The sequence below is a fragment of the Rhinichthys klamathensis genome, unplaced genomic scaffold (assembly GCF_029890125.1).
Source record: "Rhinichthys klamathensis goyatoka isolate OS25496 unplaced genomic scaffold, OSU_Roscu_1.1 h1tg000001l_1, whole genome shotgun sequence".
In the NCBI taxonomy this organism is placed as follows: Eukaryota; Metazoa; Chordata; class Actinopteri; order Cypriniformes; family Leuciscidae; genus Rhinichthys; species Rhinichthys klamathensis.
This window is the reverse complement of record NW_026606555.1, coordinates 2,235,515-2,247,500: the sequence shown is the minus strand read 5'-3', so window position 1 is coordinate 2,247,500 and position 11,986 is coordinate 2,235,515. Positions and strand designations below refer to the sequence as shown.

Sequence of the window (11,986 nt, the reverse complement as noted above, 5' to 3'; positions counted from 1 at the left end):
GTGGTGATTTGAAAGGAGTTTTGAACAGGACCTCACTGGAACACAGTAGGGCATCGAGGAGGCCTCGATGGTGATTTAAAAGGAATTTTGAACAGGACCTCTTTGGAACACAGGCCTCCTCCACACTTGGAACAAAACATGATCATTCCATCCACACACCACAGATGCTCGATGGGGATTTAAAAGGAGTTTTGAACAGGACCTCAATGGAACACAGTCCTCCTCTACCACTTGGAACAAAACATGATCATTCCATCCACACACCACAGATGCTCAATGGTGATTTGAAAGGAGTTTTGAACAGGACCTCAATGGAACACAGGCCTCCTCCTCCACTTGGAACAAAACATCACCATTATATCCTCACACCACAGATGCTCGATGGTGATTTGAAAGGAGTTTTGAACAGGACCTCTTTGGAACACAGGCCTCCTCCTCCACTTGGAACAAAACATCACCATTATATCCACACACCACAGATGCTCGATGGTGATTTGAAAGGAGTTTTGAACAGGACCTCTTTGGAACACAGGCCTCTTCCTCCACTTGGAACAAAACATCACCATTATATCCTCACACCACAGATGCTCGATGGTGATTTGAAAGGAGTTTTGAACAGGACCTCTTTGGAACACAGGCCTCCTCCTCCACTTGGAACAAAACATCACCATTATATCCACACACCACAGATGCTCGATGGTGATTTGAAAGGAGTTTTGAACAGGACCTCTTTGGAACACAGGCCTCCTCCACCCCTTTGAACAAAACAAGGGATGGAGGACATCACCATTATATCCTCACACCAAAGATGCTCGATGGTGATTTGAAAGGAGTTTTGAACAGGACCTCTTTGGAACACAGTCTCCTCTACTATTTGGAACAAAACATGATCATTCCATCCACACACCACAGATGCTCGATGGTGATTTAAAAGGAATTTTGAACAGGACCTCTTTGGAACACAGGCCTCCTCCACACTTGGAACAAAACATGATCATTCCATCCACACACCACAGATGCTCGATGGGGATTTAAAAGGAGTTTTGAACAGGACCTCAATGGAACACAGTCCTCCTCTACCACTTGGAACAAAACATGATCATTCCATCCACACACCACAGATGCTCGATGGTGATTTGAAAGGAGTTTTGAACAGGACCTCAATGGAACACAGGCCTCCTCCTCCACTTGGAACAAAACATCACCATTATATCCTCACACCACAGATGCTCGATGGTGATTTGAAAGGAGTTTTGAACAGGACCTCTTGGAACACAGGCCTCCTCCTCCACTTGGAACAAAACATCACCATTATATCCTCACACCACAGATGCTCGATGGTGATTTGAAAGGAGTTTTGAACAGGACTTCTTTGGAACACAGGCCTCCTCCTCCACTTGGAACAAAACATCACCATTATATCCACACACCACAGATGCTCGATGGTGATTTGAAAGGAGTTTTGAACAGGACCTCTTTGGAACACAGGCCTCCTCCTCCACTTGGAACAAAACATTACCATTATATCCTCACACCACAGATGCTCGATGGTGATTTGAAAGGAGTTTTGAACAGGACCTCTTTGGAACACAGGCCTCCTCCACCCCTTGGAACAAAACATCACCATTATATCCTCACACCACAGATGCTCGATGGTAATTTGAAAGGAGTTTTGAACAGGACCTCTTTGGAACACAGGCCTCCTCCTCCTCCACTTGGAACAAAACATCACCATAATATCCACACACCACAGATGCTCGATGGTGATTTGAAAAGAGTTTTGAACAGGACCTCTTTGGAACACAGGCCTCCTCCTCCACTTGGAACAAAACATTACCATTATATCCTCACACCACAGATGCTCGATGGTGATTTGAAAGGAGTTTTGAACAGGACCTCTTTTGAACACAGGCCTCCTCCTACACTTGGAACAAAATATCACCATTATATCCACACACCACAGATGCTCGATGGTGATTTGAAAGGAGTTTTGAACAGGACCTCTTTGGAACACAGGCCTCCTCCACCCCTTGGAACAAAACATCCATCGTCCCTGGGTGGGCTCGAACCACCATCCTTTCGGTTAACAGCCGAACGCGCTAACCAATTGCGCCACAGAGACCGGTGGCAAGTCAGCCACTGGGTCACGTTATAAAAAAGCACAATTGGACATTTCCGGCAAAGACAAACTAGTTTTCCACTAGCGTAATGTGTAAAGCGCGCTGAAAACCGAGACCACCTGTTGGGAAGAGAGATAGCTAATAGACACGCCCAACGTGGGGCTCGAACCCACGACCCTGAGATTAAGAGTCTCATGCTCTACCGACTGAGCTAGCCGGGCGGGTGCAGGGCTTTGCTTCGGGCTGGTCGCAGATTTTAACGGAGCCTCATATTTTGCGAATCGATTGGCCTCATGTCTGAGAGCCTGATAGGTTACAAGTTACTGGTGGCCTCCTTTTATGACCAAAACCCCCATTCGATCACAGTCAAAAGTTGGAAATGGGTATTTGAAAGGTGGTGATTTGAAAGGAGTTTTGAACAGGACCTCACTGGAACACAGTAGGGCATCGAGGAGGCCTCGATGGTGATTTAAAAGGAATTTTGAACAGGACCTCTTTGGAACACAGGCCTCCTCCACACTTGGAACAAAACATGATCATTCCATCCACACACCACAGATGCTCGATGGGGATTTAAAAGGAGTTTTGAACAGGACCTCAATGAAACACAGTCCTCCTCTACCACTTGGAACAAAACATGATCATTCCATCCACACACCACAGATGCTCAATGGTGATTTAAAAGGAGTTTTGAACAGGACCTCAATGGAACACAGGCCTCCTCCTCCACTTGGAACAAAACATCACCATTATATCCTCACACCACAGATGCTCGATGGTGATTTGAAAGGAGTTTTGAACAGGACCTCTTTGGAACACAGGCCTCCTCCTCCACTTGGAACAAAACATCACCATTATATCCACACACCACAGATGCTCGATGGTGATTTGAAAGGAGTTTTGAACAGGACCTCTTTGGAACACAGGCCTCCTCCTCCACTTGGAACAAAACATTACCATTATATCCACTTGGAACAAAACATCACCATTATATCCTCACACCACAGATGCTCGATGGTGATTTGAAAGGAGTTTTGAACAGGACCTCTTTGGAACACAGGCCTCCTCCTCCACTTGGAACAAAACATCACCATTATATCCACACACCACAGATGCTCGATGGTGATTTGAAAGGAGTTTTGAACAGGACCTCTTTGGAACACAGGCCTCCTCCACCCCTTGGAACAAAACATCCATCGTCCCTGGGTGGGCTCGAACCACCATCCTTTCGGTTAACAGCCGAACGCGCTAACCAATTGCGCCACTGAGACCGGCTGCAAGTCAGCCACTGGGTCACGTTATAAAAAAGCACAATTGGACGTTTCCGGCAAAGACAAAGAAGTTTTCCACTAGCGTAATGTGTACAGCGCGCTGAAAACCGAGAGCACCTGTTGGGAAGAGAGATAGCTAATAGTCACGCCCAACGTGGGGCTCGAACCCACGACCCTGAGATTAAGAGTCTCATGCTCTACCGACTGAGCTAGCCAGGCGGGTGCAGGGCTTTGCTTCGGGCTGGTCGCAGAGTTTAATGGAGCCTCATATTTTGCGAATCGATTGGCCTCATGTCTGAGAGCTTGATAGGTTACAAGTTACTGGTGGCCTCCTTTTATGACCAAAACCCCCATTCGATCACATTCAAAAGTTGGAAATGGGTATTTGAAAGGTGGTGATTTGAAAGGAGTTTTGAACAGGACCTCACTGGAACACAGTAGGGCATCGAGGAGGCCTCGATGGTGATTTAAAAGGAATTTTGAACAGGACCTCTTTGGAACACAGGCCTCCTCCACACTTGGAACAAAACATGATCATTCCATCCACACACCACAGATGCTCGATGGGGATTTAAAAGGAGTTTTGAACAGGACCTCAATGGAACACAGTCCTCCTCTACCACTTGGAACAAAACATGATCATTCCATCCACACACCACAGATGCTCAATGGTGATTTGAAAGGAGTTTTGAACAGGACCTCAATGGAACACAGGCCTCCTCCTCCACTTGGAACAAAACATCACCATTATATCCTCACACCACAGATGCTCGATGGTGATTTGAAAGGAGTTTTGAACAGGACCTCTTTGGAACACAGGCCTCCTCCTCCACTTGGAACAAAACATCACCATTATATCCACACACCACAGATGCTCGATGGTGATTTGAAAGGAGTTTTGAACAGGACCTCTTTGGAACACAGGCCTCCTCCACCCCTTGGAACAAAACATCCATCGTCCCTGGGTGGGCTCGAACCACCATCCTTTCGGTTAACAGCCGAACGCGCTAACCAATTGCGCCACAGAGACCGGCTGCAAGTCAGCCACTGGGTCACGTTATAAAAAAGCACAATTGGACGTTTCCGGCAAAGACAAACAAGTTTTCCACTAGCGTAATGTGTACAGTGCGCTGAAAACCGAGACCACCTGTTGGGAAGAGAGATAGCTAATAGTCACGCCCAACGTGGGGCTCGAACCCACGACCCTGAGATTAAGAGTCTCATGCTCTACCGACTGAGCTAGCCAGGCGGGTGCAGGGCTTTGCTTCGGGCTGGTCGCAGAGTTTAATGGAGCCTCATATTTTGCGAATCGATTGGCCTCATGTCTGAGAGCTTGATAGGTTACAAGTTACTGGTGGCCTCCTTTTATGACCAAAACCCCCATTCGATCACAGTCAAAAGTTGGAAATGGGTATTTGAAAGGTGGTGATTTGAAAGGAGTTTTGAACAGGACCTCACTGGAACACAGTAGGGCATCGAGGAGGCCTCGATGGTGATTTAAAAGGAATTTTGAACAGGACCTCTTTGGAACACAGGCCTCCTCCACACTTGGAACAAAACATGATCATTCCATCCACACACCACAGATGCTCGATGGGGATTTAAAAGGAGTTTTGAACAGGACCTCAATGGAACACAGTCCTCCTCTACCACTTGGAACAAAACATGATCATTCCATCCACACACCACAGATGCTCAATGGTGATTTGAAAGGAGTTTTGAACAGGACCTCAATGGAACACAGACCTCCTCCTCCACTTGGAACAAAACATCACCATTATATCCTCACACCACAGATGCTCGATGGTGATTTGAAAGGAGTTTTGAACAGGACCTCTTTGGAACACAGGCCTCCTCCTCCACTTGGAACAAAACATCACCATTATATCCACACACCACAGATGCTCGATGGTGATTTGAAAGGAGTTTTGAACAGGACCTCTTTGGAACACAGGCCTCCTCCTCCACTTGGAACAAAACATCACCATTATATCCACACACCACAGATGCTCGATGGTGATTTGAAAGGAGTTTTGAACAGGACCTCTTTGGAACACAGGCCTCCTCCACCCCTTGGAACAAAACAAGGGATGGAGGACATCACCATTATATCCTCACACCACAGATGCTCGATGGTGATTTGAAAGGAGTTTTGAACAGGACCTCTTTGGAACACAGTCTCCTTTACCATTTGGAACAAAACATGATCATTCCATCCACACACCACAGATGCTCGATGGTGATTTAAAAGGAATTTTGAACAGGACCTCTTTGGAACACAGGCCTCCTCCACACTTGGAACAAAACATGATCATTCCATCCACACACCACAGATGCTCGATGGTGATTTGAAAGGAGTTTTGAACAGGACCTCAATGGAACACAGTCCTCCTCTACCACTTGGAACAAAACATGATCATTCCATCCACACACCACAGATGCTCAATGGTGATTTGAAAGGAGTTTTGAACAGGACCTCAATGGAACACAGTCCTCCTCTACCACTTGGAACAAAACATGATCATTCCATCCACACACCACAGATGCTCAATGGTGATTTGAAAGGAGTTTTGAACAGGACCTCAATGGAACACAGGCCTCCTCCTCCACTTGGAACAAAACATCACCATTATATCCTCACACCACAGATGCTCGATGGTGATTTGAAAGGAGTTTTGAACAGGACCTCTTTGGAACACAGGCCTCCTCCTCCACTTGGAACAAAACATCACCATTATATCCACACACCACAGATGCTCGATGGTGATTTGAAAGGAGTTTTGAACAGGACCTCTTTGGAACACAGGCCTCCTCCTCCACTTGGAACAAAACATTACCATTATATCCACTTGGAACAAAACATCACCATTATATCCTCACACCACAGATGCTCGATGGTGATTTGAAAGGAGTTTTGAACAGGACCTCTTTGGAACACAGGCCTCCTCCTCCACTTGGAACAAAACATCACCATTATATCCACACACCACAGATGCTTGATGGTGATTTGAAAGGAGTTTTGAACAGGACCTCTTTGGAACACAGGCCTCCTCCACCCCTTGGAACAAAACATCCATCGTCCCTGGGTGGGCTCGAACCACCATCCTTTCGGTTAACAGCCAAACGCGCTAACCAATTGCGCCACAGAGACCGGCTGCAAGTCAGCCACTGGGTCACGTTATAAAAAAGCACAATTGGACGTTTCCGGCAAAGACAAACAAGTTTTCCAATAGCGTAATGTTTACAGCGCGCTGAAAACCGAGACCACCTGTTGGGAAGAGAGATAGCTAATAGTCACGCCCAACGTGGGGCTCGAACCCACGACCCTGAGATTAAGAGTCTCATGCTCTACCGACTGAGCTAGCCGGGCGGGTGCAGGGCTTTGCTTCGGGCTGGTCGCAGAGTTTAATGGACCCTCATATTTTGCGAATCGATTGGCCTCATGTCTGAGAGCTTGATAGGTTACAAGTTACTGGTGGCCTCCTTTTATGACCAAAACCCCCATTCGATCACAGTCAAAAGTTGGAAATGGGTATTTGAAAGGTGGTGATTTGAAAGGAGTTTTGAACAGGACCTCACTGGAACACAGTAGGGCATCGAGGAGGCCTCGATGGTGATTTAAAAGGAATTTTGAACAGGACCTCTTTGGAACACAGGCCTCCTCCACACTTGGAACAAAACATGATCATTCCATCCACACACCACAGATGCTCGATGGGGATTTAAAATGAGTTTTGAACAGGACCTCAATGGAACACAGTCCTCCTCTACCACTTGGAACAAAACATGATCATTCCATCCACACACCACAGATGCTCGATGGTGATTTGAAAGGAGTTTTGAACAGGACCTCAATGGAAAACAGGCCTCCTCCTCCACTTGGAACAAAACATCACCATTATATCCTCACACCACAGATGCTCGATGGTGATTTGAAAGGAGTTTTGAACAGGACCTCTTTGGAACACAGGCCTCCTCCACCCCTTGGAACAAAACATCACCATTATATCCTCACACCACAGATGCTCGATGGTGATTTGAAAGGAGTTTTGAACAGGACCTCTTTGGAACACAGGCCTCCTCCTCCTCCACTTGGAACAAAACATCACCATAATATCCACACACCACAGATGCTCGATGGTGATTTGAAAAGAGTTTTGAACAGGACCTCTTTGGAACACAGGCCTCCTCCTCCACTTGGAACAAAACATTACCATTATATCCTCACACCACAGATGCTCGATGGTGATTTGAAAGGAGTTTTGAACAGGACCTCTTTGGAACACAGGCCTCCTCCTACACTTGGAACAAAATATCACCATTATATCCACACACCACAGATGCTCGATGGTGATTTGAAAGGAGTTTTGAACAGGACCTCTTTGGAACACAGGCCTCTTCCACCCCTTGGAACAAAACAAGGGATGGAGGACATCACCATTATATCCTCACACCACAGATGCTCGATGGTGATTTGAAAGGAGTTTTGAACAGGACCTCTTTGGAACACAGGCCTCCTCCTCCACTTGGAACAAAACATCACCATTATATCCACACACCACAGATGCTCGATGGTGATTTGAAAGGAGTTTTGAACAGGACCTCTTTGGAACACAGGCCTCCTCCTCCACTTGGAACAAAACATGATCATTCCATCCACACACCACAGATGCTCGATGGGGATTTAAAAGGAGTTTTGAACAGGACCTCAATGGAACACAGTCCTCCTCTACCACTTGGAACAAAACATGATCATTCCATCCACACACCACAGATGCTCGATGGTGATTTGAAAGGAGTTTTGAACAGGACCTCAATGGAACACAGGCCTCCTCCTCCACTTGGAACAAAACATCACCATTATATCCTCACACCACAGATGCTCGATGGTGATTTGAAAGGAGTTTTGAACAGGACCTCTTGGAACACAGGCCTCCTCCTCCACTTGGAACAAAACATCACCATTATATCCTCACACCACAGATGCTCGATGGTGATTTGAAAGGAGTTTTGAACAGGACTTCTTTGGAACACAGGCCTCCTCCTCCACTTGGAACAAAACATCACCATTATATCCACACACCACAGATGCTCGATGGTGATTTGAAAGGAGTTTTGAACAGGACCTCTTTGGAACACAGGCCTCCTCCTCCACTTGGAACAAAACATTACCATTATATCCTCACACCACAGATGCTCGATGGTGATTTGAAAGGAGTTTTGAACAGGACCTCTTTGGAACACAGGCCTCCTCCACCCCTTGGAACAAAACATCACCATTATATCCTCACACCACAGATGCTCGATGGTAATTTGAAAGGAGTTTTGAACAGGACCTCTTTGGAACACAGGCCTCCTCCTCCTCCACTTGGAACAAAACATCACCATAATATCCACACACCACAGATGCTCGATGGTGATTTGAAAAGAGTTTTGAACAGGACCTCTTTGGAACACAGGCCTCCTCCTCCACTTGGAACAAAACATTACCATTATATCCTCACACCACAGATGCTCGATGGTGATTTGAAAGGAGTTTTGAACAGGACCTCTTTTGAACACAGGCCTCCTCCTACACTTGGAACAAAATATCACCATTATATCCACACACCACAGATGCTCGATGGTGATTTGAAAGGAGTTTTGAACAGGACCTCTTTGGAACACAGGCCTCCTCCACCCCTTGGAACAAAACATCCATCGTCCCTGGGTGGGCTCGAACCACCATCCTTTCGGTTAACAGCCGAACGCGCTAACCAATTGCGCCACAGAGACCGGTGGCAAGTCAGCCACTGGGTCACGTTATAAAAAAGCACAATTGGACATTTCCGGCAAAGACAAACTAGTTTTCCACTAGCGTAATGTGTAAAGCGCGCTGAAAACCGAGACCACCTGTTGGGAAGAGAGATAGCTAATAGACACGCCCAACGTGGGGCTCGAACCCACGACCCTGAGATTAAGAGTCTCATGCTCTACCGACTGAGCTAGCCGGGCGGGTGCAGGGCTTTGCTTCGGGCTGGTCGCAGATTTTAACGGAGCCTCATATTTTGCGAATCGATTGGCCTCATGTCTGAGAGCCTGATAGGTTACAAGTTACTGGTGGCCTCCTTTTATGACCAAAACCCCCATTCGATCACAGTCAAAAGTTGGAAATGGGTATTTGAAAGGTGGTGATTTGAAAGGAGTTTTGAACAGGACCTCACTGGAACACAGTAGGGCATCGAGGAGGCCTCGATGGTGATTTAAAAGGAATTTTGAACAGGACCTCTTTGGAACACAGGCCTCCTCCACACTTGGAACAAAACATGATCATTCCATCCACACACCACAGATGCTCGATGGGGATTTAAAAGGAGTTTTGAACAGGACCTCAATGAAACACAGTCCTCCTCTACCACTTGGAACAAAACATGATCATTCCATCCACACACCACAGATGCTCAATGGTGATTTAAAAGGAGTTTTGAACAGGACCTCAATGGAACACAGGCCTCCTCCTCCACTTGGAACAAAACATCACCATTATATCCTCACACCACAGATGCTCGATGGTGATTTGAAAGGAGTTTTGAACAGGACCTCTTTGGAACACAGGCCTCCTCCTCCACTTGGAACAAAACATCACCATTATATCCACACACCACAGATGCTCGATGGTGATTTGAAAGGAGTTTTGAACAGGACCTCTTTGGAACACAGGCCTCCTCCTCCACTTGGAACAAAACATTACCATTATATCCACTTGGAACAAAACATCACCATTATATCCTCACACCACAGATGCTCGATGGTGATTTGAAAGGAGTTTTGAACAGGACCTCTTTGGAACACAGGCCTCCTCCTCCACTTGGAACAAAACATCACCATTATATCCACACACCACAGATGCTCGATGGTGATTTGAAAGGAGTTTTGAACAGGACCTCTTTGGAACACAGGCCTCCTCCACCCCTTGGAACAAAACATCCATCGTCCCTGGGTGGGCTCGAACCACCATCCTTTCGGTTAACAGCCGAACGCGCTAACCAATTGCGCCACAGAGACCGGCTGCAAGTCAGCCACTGGGTCACGTTATAAAAAAGCACAATTGGACGTTTCCGGCAAAGACAAAGAAGTTTTCCACTAGCGTAATGTGTACAGCGCGCTGAAAACCGAGAGCACCTGTTGGGAAGAGAGATAGCTAATAGTCACGCCCAACGTGGGGCTCGAACCCACGACCCTGAGATTAAGAGTCTCATGCTCTACCGACTGAGCTAGCCAGGCGGGTGCAGGGCTTTGCTTCGGGCTGGTCGCAGAGTTTAATGGAGCCTCATATTTTGCGAATCGATTGGCCTCATGTCTGAGAGCTTGATAGGTTACAAGTTACTGGTGGCCTCCTTTTATGACCAAAACCCCCATTCGATCACATTCAAAAGTTGGAAATGGGTATTTGAAAGGTGGTGATTTGAAAGGAGTTTTGAACAGGACCTCACTGGAACACAGTAGGGCATCGAGGAGGCCTCGATGGTGATTTAAAAGGAATTTTGAACAGGACCTCTTTGGAACACAGGCCTCCTCCACACTTGGAACAAAACATGATCATTCCATCCACACACCACAGATGCTCGATGGGGATTTAAAAGGAGTTTTGAACAGGACCTCAATGGAACACAGTCCTCCTCTACCACTTGGAACAAAACATGATCATTCCATCCACACACCACAGATGCTCAATGGTGATTTGAAAGGAGTTTTGAACAGGACCTCAATGGAACACAGGCCTCCTCCTCCACTTGGAACAAAACATCACCATTATATCCTCACACCACAGATGCTCGATGGTGATTTGAAAGGAGTTTTGAACAGGACCTCTTTGGAACACAGGCCTCCTCCTCCACTTGGAACAAAACATCACCATTATATCCACACACCACAGATGCTCGATGGTGATTTGAAAGGAGTTTTGAACAGGACCTCTTTGGAACACAGGCCTCCTCCACCCCTTGGAACAAAACATCCATCGTCCCTGGGTGGGCTCGAACCACCATCCTTTCGGTTAACAGCCGAACGCGCTAACCAATTGCGCCACAGAGACCGGCTGCAAGTCAGCCACTGGGTCACGTTATAAAAAAGCACAATTGGACGTTTCCGGCAAAGACAAACAAGTTTTCCACTAGCGTAATGTGTACAGTGCGCTGAAAACCGAGACCACCTGTTGGGAAGAGAGATAGCTAATAGTCACGCCCAACGTGGGGCTCGAACCCACGACCCTGAGATTAAGAGTCTCATGCTCTACCGACTGAGCTAGCCAGGCGGGTGCAGGGCTTTGCTTCGGGCTGGTCGCAGAGTTTAATGGAGCCTCATATTTTGCGAATCGATTGGCCTCATGTCTGAGAGCTTGATAGGTTACAAGTTACTGGTGGCCTCCTTTTATGACCAAAACCCCCATTCGATCACAGTCAAAAGTTGGAAATGGGTATTTGAAAGGTGGTGATTTGAAAGGAGTTTTGAACAGGACCTCACTGGAACACAGTAGGGCATCGAGGAGGCCTCGATGGTGATTTAAAAGGAATTTTGAACAGGACCTCTTTGGAACACAGGCCTCCTCCACACTTG

At 46.8% G+C, this 11,986-nt stretch overlaps 9 non-coding genes across 9 annotated transcripts; all 9 read right to left on the bottom strand.

Moving 5' to 3' along the window:
• Window positions 1-2,048: 2,048 nt before the first annotated feature.
• trnan-guu (transfer RNA asparagine (anticodon GUU)) lies at window positions 2,049-2,122 on the bottom strand. The gene has a single exon. It is a non-coding gene; the product is annotated as a tRNA-Asn (tRNA).
• A 146-nt stretch (window positions 2,123-2,268) lies between these two features.
• On the bottom strand, window positions 2,269-2,341 carry trnak-cuu (transfer RNA lysine (anticodon CUU)). The gene has a single exon. It is a non-coding gene; the product is annotated as a tRNA-Lys (tRNA).
• Window positions 2,342-4,347: 2,006 nt separating this feature from the next.
• Window positions 4,348-4,421, bottom strand: trnan-guu (transfer RNA asparagine (anticodon GUU)). The gene has a single exon. It is a non-coding gene; the product is annotated as a tRNA-Asn (tRNA).
• A 2,047-nt stretch (window positions 4,422-6,468) lies between these two features.
• On the bottom strand, window positions 6,469-6,542 carry trnan-guu (transfer RNA asparagine (anticodon GUU)). The gene has a single exon. It is a non-coding gene; the product is annotated as a tRNA-Asn (tRNA).
• A 146-nt stretch (window positions 6,543-6,688) lies between these two features.
• trnak-cuu (transfer RNA lysine (anticodon CUU)) lies at window positions 6,689-6,761 on the bottom strand. The gene has a single exon. It is a non-coding gene; the product is annotated as a tRNA-Lys (tRNA).
• Window positions 6,762-9,092: 2,331 nt separating this feature from the next.
• On the bottom strand, window positions 9,093-9,166 carry trnan-guu (transfer RNA asparagine (anticodon GUU)). Its single transcript has one exon. It is a non-coding gene; the product is annotated as a tRNA-Asn (tRNA).
• Window positions 9,167-9,312: 146 nt separating this feature from the next.
• trnak-cuu (transfer RNA lysine (anticodon CUU)) lies at window positions 9,313-9,385 on the bottom strand. The gene has a single exon. It is a non-coding gene; the product is annotated as a tRNA-Lys (tRNA).
• A 976-nt stretch (window positions 9,386-10,361) lies between these two features.
• Window positions 10,362-10,435, bottom strand: trnan-guu (transfer RNA asparagine (anticodon GUU)). The gene has a single exon. It is a non-coding gene; the product is annotated as a tRNA-Asn (tRNA).
• Window positions 10,436-11,391: 956 nt separating this feature from the next.
• On the bottom strand, window positions 11,392-11,465 carry trnan-guu (transfer RNA asparagine (anticodon GUU)). Its single transcript has one exon. It is a non-coding gene; the product is annotated as a tRNA-Asn (tRNA).
• Window positions 11,466-11,986: the final 521 nt, after the last annotated feature.